The following is a 12,659-nucleotide window of genomic DNA, read 5'->3' as shown; positions in this document are numbered from 1 at the left end:
GCCATAACAACCAGTAAATGCGTTTCTGAGATTAACTAATTAAGCACCACGCCATGAAGACGTATGGAGGAGCGGAGATACATCTCCACCCTTCTTGGCCTTGGCACTAGATGGAGTGGTGAGTGGCCAGCTTCACACTCCGGCCGCTTTACTTCCGGAGAAATAGGCTCCGCTACCCATTGGATACGAAGCCGGGTGGGACCCACAGCCCGTGTGGATGCTGTAGAGAAGACAAAAATATTTTGCCCCTCTCGAGAATATAACTCGAGCCCGTATCCCACTGTAGTTATATAAATGGCGACAAACAATGTCATGCAAACCTGTCGCATTTCTTAAATCGAAAAACAGATGGTATAATTACGTAACGAAAGAATTGTTCCGAAGGGTTTACATGCTGTGGGATTTCTCACTCAGATTTTCACCATGTGGAGATGAGTCTAAGGTCGCAAACAATTATGAATTTCCAGTGACTTCCGCCTTGCTATTATTTATTCTGTTCCGTGAAAACAATTTTACGCCACTTTGCGTTTCAGCGAAAGCACAACGATTCTTCTTAAGCTCTTAGTTATGGTATAAGAAGCCCATGTGTGGCGATACTGCCATAAACGAAACAGATATTTGGGCTGTCATGAAGTCAGGCGTTTTAACATATCTCATTTATTTACAAGGAAGCCCCCGTTTTCAGCTCGAGTTTCATCAAACTACGTACATTAGACCAACCAGACTGCGATAATTATATGCATATACACAGGATATATATATATATACATACACACACACACACACACTTTGGAGCACAGGGCTGATTTCTCAGTTTCATGATCATTTGCAGAAGGTAGGACTCCTTGGGCGGGCGATCAGCTCGTCGCAAGGCCTCTACCTGTACAAAGGACAACACAGACATAGAATAAACACATACACATACCGAACATCCATGCCTCCTGTAGGATTCGAACCCACGATCCCGGCTTCCGAGCGAGCGAAGACAGTGCATGTTTTAGACCGCTCGGCTACCGTGACAGGTATATATATATATGCATATTGACCAAAGTATTCTAATTTACATGGGCCCATAAAACACTGTTTTTCCCCGAGTGCGAATTTTTTATGTATATGAACTTTGAGTGCCAAAAACAACAGTTTCATCAGAAATCATTCCCTTTTTTATCATGAGCTATCCAGAATATGCTTATTAAAGATCTCCGTGTTTGAGCCCTGGTCTCTAAGAAGACAAATTTAATGAATTTACTCGAATGTATAAAATTTGGTATTTTCTGTTTATGAGTGATCGTGATTTTGGGGGCATTTTTAAAGTTACTCGCTCCATTATCTGCTCTGTCACGAAGGATTCAATGTTGTTTCCGACTACTAACTGAGAAGAAGTAATATTTGGAAAGAAGGCTCTTCAGATCAACTACTACACGTTGTATTGTGTGGAAGTGAAACATCCCTTGCGTTAAGGGTGTTTGAGAAGTATGAAGTAGTTTTCAATTTTTCGTGCAAAGCCCAAAATTTATATTTTCAAGCACTTAATTCTTTACACATAACATTAACGCGTCTGGGCCTAATGCCTCTAACTTCTTAATAGTCCCTAATGCTATTATTCATCAGTACTCTCTGGAAATTAGTCCACTAATTTGAAGATTTTCAGTAGTTATTGTTGAATTCATTTCCAAGTCTGTACATTGCTGACAGAGTTCTAAAGAATGATCTATTGTCTTCCTCGTTAAACAATTCGTTGTCTCCTCTTTTCTTTCTGCTTATTTATGACGAACATATTGTTCATGTTTCTTTTTTCTTTTCACGCAAAAAAATTGTTTGCCACTTCACACGTTTTCTTCCCTGTTGTTATGTAACTAATGTACACTGCTATTATTTATGGTTTCCTGTAGCCACATCGAGAGGGGAGGAAGAAGGCCAGAGGGGTAACAAAATCTTCAGGACCAATATTATTTACATAATTGCCAAACATCCATCCATCTTTCTGTTAGGCTGTCAGTTCAGAACTCTCCTTAGTTGAGAAATATGCAAGAAAATATGAAAATTCATCGAAGTCATCCGTCCGTCCGTCCTTCCGTCCATCCGTCCATCTATCTATGGCTTTACAGCCTTCTGTTGGCCATGCCATAGCTCAGGCGGTTAGACGTCGGCTTTCCACGTCGGCGGCCCGGGTTCGAGCAGGTGTCTGGTCATGTGGGATTTCTGGTGAACAGAGTGGCACTGGAGCAGGTTTTCTCCGTGTACTTCGGTTTCCTCTGCCACTCTTCATTCCACCCACTGCTCCACAATCACCATCATCTATCATCTGGGGCTGGTAAAATAGGCCAGTAGTGGTCGCAGTACCAAGTGGACTGTCTCACCCCACTAAGAATAATAATAATACAGCCCTTTGTTGGATCTTGGCTGCTTTTTCAGTTTCTCGATCTTTTTACACAGTCGGTACGACTCCTTGGACGGGGGATGAGCCCATCGCAAGGTCGTTTCTGTACACAGGACAAAACAAACACAGAATAAACGCACACAGATATCTATGTCTCAAGTGGGATTCGAACCCACGATCCCAGTGTTTGAACAGGCGAAGACATTTCATGTGTCTTAGACCGCGCGGCCACTGTGATCGGCCACCGATATCATCGCTGTAAATAAATTTCACAGCTGAAACATCAGGTAAATATAAAAATAAACCTATCCTTGTATTTAAGTAGTTAAGCACTGCGCCATTAAAACTTGTGGAAGTGGAAGTATAATCCCACCATTCTTATAATCAGCACTAGACTTAAGTGAGTCAGTTTCGAGCCTCTACCGCCTTACTCCGGGGAAACAGACTTCGGCCCCGGCACCCATTGTGTAGGAGGTTAGCTGCGCCCCAGACCAGGTACAGACGCTATAAACAAGCGTCACATCTCTTGCCCTTCCCAAGAACTGAACCCCGATTTATAGGTCGTCCAGCCCATAGCCTAATAACTGCACTAACTGAGCTACCCCGGCTCAGCTGAGGCTTGAGAGAGCCAATTAATATTTTTGTTACACGGATGGGATCGAGTTCAAGCCAGTATCCCTCCCTGCCCCCTGTTTCTTCTGCAGTACAAACACTGCGACTGCGAAGACATTGACCGAGTACGTAACACTGGGGTGTGGCGTCATGTAGTTTCATATTTGTTTGTTTCCACATACATCAGCTGTGTTGCGTTCGGGTTGTTCTTAACAGTATTCCTGTAGCACGAATGGGGGAGACGAGGAATGCATATAGGATATTGGTGGGAACGCCAGAAGGAAAGAGCCACAGGGAAGACCAAAGCGTAGGTGGGTGGACAATATTAGAGTGGATCTTAGAGAGATAGGATGGGATGGTATGGATTGGTTAGATCTGGCTCAGGATAGGGACCAGTGGAGGGCTCTTGTGAACACGGTAATGAACCTTCGGGTTCCATAAAATGCTGGGAAATTCTTGAGTAGCTGCAGAACTGGCGGCTCCTCCAGAAGGGCTCAGCTCCATGAGTAAGTAAGTAAGTAACTAAGTAAGATGTCGAAACAGTTATAATGCAGGAATACATTATCCTTCATACAGTGTGTAAAAGATGCCTAGACCAAGCCCACAAGAAGACCAAAAAGCAAAAAATTTTCTCGATACATTTTAATTCTCAATAATACCCCTTTGAATTTTCGTCTTACTTCGTAATAGTTTTTAATAGTCCACTCACACATGCAACTTAAATGATAGCATGTAACTTTTACCTCTTACAAGACACGCGGCATGAAGTTCACTCGAGCACACATAGAATCATTTTGCTTTAAACGAATTAATTTCTGGAAACGTCAGATGTCACGTGACATTTTTCCCCTTATTTAGCTCTGTGATTTTGCATGAAATTTTGTTAAGTACCAAATCTCTTTACGTATTAATTTTCGCAGTAACGGAACAGAAGTGAACAAAGAGCGCTTTATGCATTATGCTCTAATAGTCTTCTAGAAAATTTCAGTTAATCGGCGGGGAGGGGGGAAGGAAATGTGAGAGACAAAGTATGCTTGGCAAGAAGATAAAATACCCTGAAATTTGTAATCGAACTCTTCTAAGACACTTGACATTGCTCCAGTTCTGAACATGATAACAGTTCTCGCTCTGAAGACAAAGCTTGGAGCTGTTCGCAGCGTTAGCGCCGCTTTACATACAACAGAAATTTACAAAGGAGTCCAGACAGCTGAAGTAGTTTGTATGGAACAATTCTCTGAACCAAAAGTCAAATCGCATCACATTTTACTGTGCATACAAACGTATGTATGTGATCCTTAATTAATGAAAACGAAATGAAAGAAGAAAAATAGGTCATTTATTTTTCTGAGACGAGCTAATTTTGCAAGATGGCGAACAGAAATTCACAAGAGTCATTTATGTTACCGGACTTTTCTTCGGTTTCCGTAACTCTTTAGATGATGTTATTGTGTTGGCAGTAACTTTAAACTCATTTTCTCTTACGTAAACCATAGAGAGACCAAACAAATGACAGTAAATATGGTTTAAATGGATATATAGAGATAAACGAACGATTGGGATGTTTTTAAAATAATTAATTCGATTTAAATTCTTATATTGTATTACCCCTGTTCAATTCTTAGATCTCTAACTTTATAGACAACCCATAGGGACAAAAAAGATAAAAGTTTCCCTGTAACAGGCCGTGAGGGTCCATAAGGCTGTGAGTCGTCGAAGCTCCCACATTTTCTAGATAATCAGCTCACATGTGGAAGTGAGGTTGTCAGCCTTACGCGCCGGCCGCCCTTTACCGCCCAGGAAGATTCCTGGTACCCATTTCTGTTAGAGGTTGAGTTGACCCCAGGGCAATAGTGCGGCTCGAAGAATTACTTCACTTGAAAAATCCAATGACCTCATCGGAAATCAACCCGCGACATTCTGGCCTGTAGCATAGTGCCCCCCTCCCCCCTATTAATACGAATATTTGGTAAAATTACTTTGACCGAACCTTCGGAACTGTAAGATGCATTATGGCGTCGCAGAGTTCTTTCAATGCTTGTTCTATACCACTGAGACGATGAAATAAATTCGTCTGGCAGCCAAATGTTAGGGAATCCACGTTTCTGTGTGTTGAGCAGGCATCAAAATAAGCCCGTCTATTCCTGTGCACAATGTATAAGCAAATTCTGAAGGGCGAAGCTGTACCAAAACCTTTATGTCTGTCAAGAGTTGTATTGTAGGATTGCAATGGCTACGCATCTGGTTCATATCACAGTCATGGGTCGGCGTTCATACCAGGTCTTTCTCGCGCAGACCATGGTATTTAATAATTTCTGTTATCAGCCCAATTCCGTGATGTAGCATACGTATGTACCCACACACTATGTAGGACCTGTGGTCCTCACACCGGTGTTATGAAGACTTCAATCTTTTTATTATTAATAATATTTATTTTTAAACTTCAAATGAGTTTTTAACCGGTGGCAGTGATACTACAATAAGACACACACAAATAACATACATCACACAAACAAAACACAGCACACAAAACTACATAAGCAATAAAGGACACACTACACAAAATGAATACAATGCAAATAAAATTTACAACTACAATTAAATGCATTAATATTAATAAAAAAATAAGTATGCTATACACTAAACAGTAACAGAAATGGAATATGTAATGTCATGTTCTGATGCGCCCACATTTCACCACGGCCTTCTCTTCATTCCACTTCACTACACTTAGGTACCCTTCACATCCTCACCACAATTCACTTCACTTTACTTAACTGCATTTTCGGATGATTTCTCCCACACCTTCGTTTCGCCTTATTTATTACTTTCTTAACCCTTTTCCTAAAATTACTTGATTTACAAGAGAGTTCCTAAAGCATCTGCAGGCAGTTGGTTCCAAAGCTGAATGGTCCTATTTACAGAGGAATATTTTCCAATATCTGTCTTTTGCTTTCTGCTCCTAAGTTTCCTATCATGGTCGACCCTGGTCAGATAACATGATCTTTGTAATTTATCACCTGTAGTCCTGTAGTGCGTTGAAAGTCAACAGACGTTTCGGAGGAACATGTAGCCTCCATTTTGATGGTCGAGAAATAAGTGAAGGATGAAAGGAGGTGGAAAGCAGGGCTGGGTTGGTTTTCTTGGCTTATTCTTCGACCCTGAAGATGGAGGCGACATGATACTCCAAAAGAACCCGTTGACTTTCAACGGAATACACCGCCTTATATCCCAGACGATATATCTCTTCATACCTACAGTATATTCGCATGTGTTACCTTATTAACCCGAATGTAAGGCGAGGTTTATATTTTTAAATACTGCTTCTTAGAAAAAAGGACTCGCTCTATTTCCGGGTTCTTAAAAATAAATACCAAAAGGATGATTGAAGAGTTGTAATTGCTAATTCTAATTATATTCGTGAATTATATTTAAGGTACTCAACGTTGAAATCTTAAATATATATATTCTTATTAGTTCGGTTTGCTTACAACTCTCAGAACTAAATGACATATTCAGTCTTCTAAAACAACACTTTTTTTTTCTAATTTTCTCATTGGGAAAATAATGGCTGGATTTGTATTCGGGTTTATGTGGTATTCACAAACATCCGTCTTCACGTGCATTCTGTCTCGTAAGTGCGCATGTGTGTACGAACAGCGCATATGGGCCCCATATACTTATGTATATTGCATTTCACGTCATTTAACTATGTTATTTCAACTAAACATGCTACATAGCAAGGATGGCCAAATACACTAACTATAAAACTGCATATGATATTTCAAAGTTTCGGAAGCCCGAAACGTACGTGGCTCCGACAGTTTGCTTGTTTAGGAATATTCTCTCCACGCAGCAGATTTCATATTTAATTCAGCTGTAAAAATAAATGTGTGAAAAGACACTGTACATATTTCTCATATACGGTTGACCTTGACTACTTCCGAGCGACCGAAGACATTTCATGTCTTAGACCGCGCGGCTAACGTGACCAGCGCATATGTATGCAGGTGGTCTCCATTAACTACAAATATGTAATCAGTATCCTTGGAGCCGTTTTGACAGAACACAATTTTGTCCTTTGGTAGTCAACTTAAGGTCTCATATGTTTGGAGGTAGACTGTTCATGCTCGTCGGACACCTACATATGGGGAGTAAAATATTAATCAGCATACGAATACAACCCGCCGAACAGTTGAGGTGCTAGCGAGGGGCGCACGCTTGCGTACACAGACAGAAGGCATTCTAGACACCATTTTCTAGTATTCAGGGGGTTCAAATATGTAAACCTGTCAAAATCTCAAGACCATGTTTTTTTTCACCATCAAAAGAGTCATATACAGGACTAGTGCTTATATAGGAAAGTAAAAATTTGACTGACTAATATTCTCTTCCTAGAGTCGTAGTAGTTGTCAAAAGAGCAGCTCCCATTTTCAAAATAGAAGGGTAAAACAGGCAAGACACCAGCGAGAAGGAGGTGTAAACAAAGTGAGCAATGATGGCGGCATGATGGAAGTTCTTCGGAAACGTCGAAAAATTACTACCGGGTTACACGGCGTCAAATCTCGAAATATTGTACTCTTCACAGTCACTGCTGTGAGAACCTCAATGCAAACAGGATAATGAACCTTAGGACTCCACAAAAACAGGGACTTTCTTATCTGAACAACTATCAGCTTCTCAAGAAAGTCTCTATGTCCGGGGGTGGGGGGTTACTTCAAACGTTGATGGACAAATTTGATTCTACTCACGGCAATGAATATCAAGAGTGCGACTTCTGAGATGTGATTCTGTCAAGTCTGGTAGATGTTACGGCTCACTGAAGACAGCAATCTTTAGTTTAGTTTGTATCGGTTAAATATAACCCTTACTTTACATAAAGATCCTTTCTTATTCTTATTCTTCTCCTCTTCTGTTTGTCTTTCTTTACTGTTCAGTCTTTCATTTTTAATTTCAGTATGGCGTCCCCTTAGCTTTATACAACAGAGGAGACAAGGATACGTACTGCGTTCCAAATATGAATGATGAAATAAAAGCCATTTCCCACAGATTCTGTTGTGATTTTACTCAGTTTAAACACTGACATACAATCCTTATGCCTTAAGGCACTAAATATATTTATAACCTAAAAAATTATAAAAACTGGAACTAAGAAAGAAGGCTATGCTGTATTTTCCATTCTCTCTGACCGTATTTCTCTATTTCTATGTCTGCCTGCAACATCATAGTCCATCTTTGGCTGTGATGTTTCCCGAACCACAGCCGGTGCTTGACTGGTGTGTGCGTCTTTGAGACTGAGTGTCCTGTTTTCGAATCTTGTATTGGAATAAATAATATGGTCCAGTAGAATGGCACATACATACAAATAAACATGACCTCTCCATCCCTACTGTGTCTGTTATTGGTAAACAGATACAACCCTGTCACGTATGCCTTTTTTGGACGTGAGACACTGTTCTAAGATATGAGCACAATTTCCCTCAGTTGCCTGTGTCCACAGCATAAAAATAAAACGAACTGTTGATAACTTCTGGTCTGGTCAAGTGGGATTTGTTGTGGACAAAGTGGCGCTGGGGCAGGTTTTCTCCGAGTACTTCGGTTTTCCCTGCCAATCTTCATTCCACCAATTGCTCCACAATCACCCTCGCCTATCATCTGGGGCTGGTACAGTAGGCCAGAAGTGGCCGAAGTACAAGGGATTTAGTCCCACCCCACTAGCATAAAAAAGGTAAAGGTAAAATTGTCCCTGTGCTTAACTAATTAAGCACTACGCCATGAAGGCGTGTGGGGGAGTGGATGTATAGATCCAAATTTTCTTGACCTCGGCACTAGTTTGGAGTGAGTGTTCAGCTTCACACCCCGGCCGCTTTACCCCCGGTAGCCATTGTATAGAAAGTTGGGTGGGCCCCAAAGCCGGTCTGGATGACATGGGGAAGTGAAAATTCTTGACCCTCCCGGGAATCGTACTCAGACCCCTCGGTCGTCCAGCCCGTAGCCAGTCGCTGTACCGACTAAGCTCTTCCGGCTCCACATACTGAACTGCAAGTACTGAGTAAAAAGATAAAGTTATCCCTGTAATAGACCGTGGAGGCCCATAGGGTAGTTAGACGTCGAGGCTCCCAAAATTTTCTCTAGTCAATCGGCTCAGAAATGGAAGTGATGTCAGCCTTACACGCCGGCCACCCTTTACCCCCAGGAGGAATCCTGATATTCATTTCTGTTAGAGGCTGAGTCTACCTCAGGGCCATAGTGCGTCTGCAAGGATTAGGTCACTTAAAAAAATCCAATGACATCACTGGAAACCGAACCCGCGACCTTTCGGATTGTAGCACGGTGCCTCAACCAACTACACCATCGCTTACCTAGTACTTTTATCTTCCCCCCTAGGATAAGGCTGAAGACATAGCCTATTTCGAAGCTACGATCTTCCTTTTGAATATTCGCCCCACGTTTTTCTATCCATCTGGTTCTCAATGAAATGCAAGGTTTTAGAGCTTACCACTGTCCATTTTGTTCAAGTGGAGTAATAATTTATTTCTGAAAGGACCAATTCCTGTGCATAATGTTCATCGCTATAGATTCGAACCACTCATGTTACGTATACGGCTTACATTTCAACCCTGAAGAACGAGGCAGTACGTTGGTATTCTTTTACCATACTACACGGTGTCATATCGCATATACAGGCATTATATTTTTCTGGCATAACCTAAACCTTTCGCGCTGTCGCCTCATGTATATTTGTTAGCACTAAACGATGTGTCATGTAGACTCTATTGATTGATCTACAGAATCTTCCTTCATGAATGAGGAAATTACGTTAAAGTTACGTTTCCGCTCGGATGTGATGCAGTTTATGATGACTAGTAGTAAAGCAGGAAGTTCCGTCTGAAGATTGCTGCTGTAATACAATTTATATTATGATTCATCTTGCGTAATTAAGCTGACGTTTCTGGGAACCCCTGTAATATTCCTCTTCCTGACTTGTAGGCTAATGGGAAGTAAATTCAAACTACGACAAACCTGTATGTGTGCGTCTTTTTTAAATAAAAGTACATTTCATCTTTTTTATATTTTAGTAATTCCACATTTTTTGGCAAGAGTCAGGGTAAGAATAAAATTTGATAAATTATGCAATATGTACTGTAAAAGAAATGGAATTACGTATCTTATAATAAACGCCAAAACCGATTACGTTACTTAACACTTATTTGCGACCGGAAATGACTGTGGTTTCTTGTGCTTTTCTTTTTCTTAATCGACCAAGCAAATTTCAGTACAGTAACTACGTTCAAACGTTTCCTACTGCTTCTATAGGTCAAGGGATCATGCAAGGCAAAATTGGAATTCTCAGCAACAGCTGGCAGTTGCAGCATTATTTTGCATTGACTTGGAGGTATCCATTTTCAGCAGCCGCAAGCTCTCGGACCAATGATTAGCCTACTATGCGCCCTGATATTGTTAGTGCCCCTCGAAGGGCCCTAACTGTGTGGATCCCCAAGCTCTCAGACCATTGATGGGCCTACTATGCGCCCTGATATTGTTAGTGTCCCTCGAAAGGCCCTAACTGTGTTGAGCCCTAAGCTCTCAGACCATTAATGGACCTACTACGCGCCCTGATAGTGTTAGTGCCCCCCAAAGGGCCCTAACTGTGTGGAGCCCCAAGCTCTGAGACTATTGATTAGCCTACTATGTGCCCTGATATTGTTAGTGCCCCTCGAAGGGCCCTAACTCTGTGGAGCCCCAAGCTCTCAGACCATTGATGGACCTACTATGCGCCCTGATGTTGTTAATGCCCCTCGAAGGGCCCTTACTGTGTGGAGCCCCAAACTCTCAGACCATTGATGGGCCTACTATGCGCCCTGATGTTGCTAGTACCCCTCGAAGGGCCCTAACTGTAATGCTAGAGACAGATCCGTCCTCTCTGAAGCCCTCTAGACGCCTCTCAGCTCGAAATATGCAGAGACGAAAATCTCCATTGTATGCCTAGCGAGAGCTCTACATTCAGGGGATAGATGGCAGGAAGATTCTTTCTGTCCCACATGTCTGCACACGGTGCTTTCAAGAAGCCCATACTACAGCAACCCCTTGTTTACTGCCCAAGACTGGTAAGTCCCTACTCAGTATATCCGAAGGTCCGTCAGTTTCCTGATATCTGGTGAGAAATTCGGCTGTTTAGAGATTCTCTCCTCAGCCAGTCCTACCAATATATTGTGGCAACTAGCAACAGCCGTTGCTAGTGAACAGCTCTGAGACAACATTCATTTCTAGGCAACTGCCGCGAAACAGACAACGGAATGACGTCCGATGTTAGACAGCAGATAATTAATAAGCAAGAATAGACGGCCGCTGCTAGGAAACGACTCGGTAAACACCTTCCCGCGGCAACGGATAGGCATACGAGAATGAACGGTGTTGTCTGCGCGGGCCGTGCCGAGGAATTATAAGAAAGACAACTGAGGCAGCCAAGTCAGTTTTATATGGGAGTCTGTGAAGAAAGAGGAGGTTGGAAGGGAGCCGCCATTCAGAGAGGATTTGAGCGCGAAAGCTGAAGAATTTCCACTGTTAGAAGCCGTTACCAGAGAACGGCTGGTGAAGACATAGCTGTGGTGATTTGTGAATTGTGGAGATTAGCGGTGGCCTGTAATTGCTTGTAGTTCCGACTCGTATGCATAAATAGTCGATAAATGCAACATCCAATCCAAACCCCGTCTCTAGTCATACATATGACATAATTTTAAGAATTAATTTCCTTTTTCGGGACCACGAAACGAGCTATTAGAGTTCTCGCCAGCCAAGGTATTTATATCCTTTTCATCTGAATCCAAATATTACTGAGATAATGATACCACGTATTGTTCAGTGAATTTAATTCATCACATAGCATTTCATAGGTCATTCATGCCACAAGGCAATGTAAGAACAGCGGAGTATCTCCTGGTGGCGGCTAGCCAGGTGTATTCAGTCTCCAGGCAAGCGAATGTTGATCCACGAAATTTATGTGTCCTTTGAGTGCCGCGAGCGCGAAACTGCGGCTATTCTGCTCCGAAATAATTCGTATATTTACGGTATCAAAGGAAATAAACTCGCCTACCATCCTTTAAAGCGGGAGCTATTCATGGATTTTCATTAATACAAATCATAAGAGATAGCACCGAAATCTGTAGTAACAAAATGAGAGACTGCCTTTGAAAAAGTTAATTTATTTCATACGTGACGGCGTTCTGTTGTTTAGTGTAAATGTCACGGCATTATAACCTAGTGAACAACAGATAGACGGCAAGGTGAGAGGAGAAAGTTGGGCAACATCTTCGAAACAGTATGTCTTGAATACGTAATCGTCCTAGCTATCCGTAATATACAGACAGACCTATGTCTTAGGATTGTACAATATACGAGTAAAATTCAGTGATTTGCAGATGACAACAAGGATATAATGATGATGATGATGATGATGATGATGATGATAATAATAATAATAAACAAACAAATTCCGTGTTTTTAGTCGGCAAGTGAACTATACCGACCGAGCGACCGCCGCTTGTCGGCGAAGTTAGTTCCAACTTCAGCGGATAGAGGGCGTCACGTCATCAGCGCAACGAATCCCCAAGGCCGTTAATTTCGGTTTTCTAGACCGGAGCCGCTATTTCCTTGAAATACCTCAAGTAGA

The 12,659-nt window shown here is 41.9% G+C and overlaps 2 protein-coding genes across 4 annotated transcripts in view; one reads left to right on the top strand and one right to left on the bottom strand.

Annotated features, from left to right (window-relative positions):
• LOC111862106 (organic cation transporter protein) overlaps nucleotides 1–12,659 on the top strand; it is a 103,120-nt gene that overhangs the window by 62,432 nt on the left and 28,029 nt on the right. The gene's annotated exons all lie outside the window — the stretch shown is intronic.
• LOC111862107 (organic cation transporter protein) overlaps nucleotides 1–12,659 on the bottom strand; it is a 105,088-nt gene that overhangs the window by 91,336 nt on the left and 1,093 nt on the right. The window lies entirely within an intron of this gene.

The sequence above is a fragment of the Cryptotermes secundus genome, unplaced genomic scaffold (assembly GCF_002891405.2).
Source record: "Cryptotermes secundus unplaced genomic scaffold, Csec_1.0 scaffold645, whole genome shotgun sequence".
Classification (NCBI taxonomy): Eukaryota; Metazoa; Arthropoda; class Insecta; order Blattodea; family Kalotermitidae; genus Cryptotermes; species Cryptotermes secundus.
This window is presented reverse-complemented; position numbering and strand designations above follow the sequence as displayed.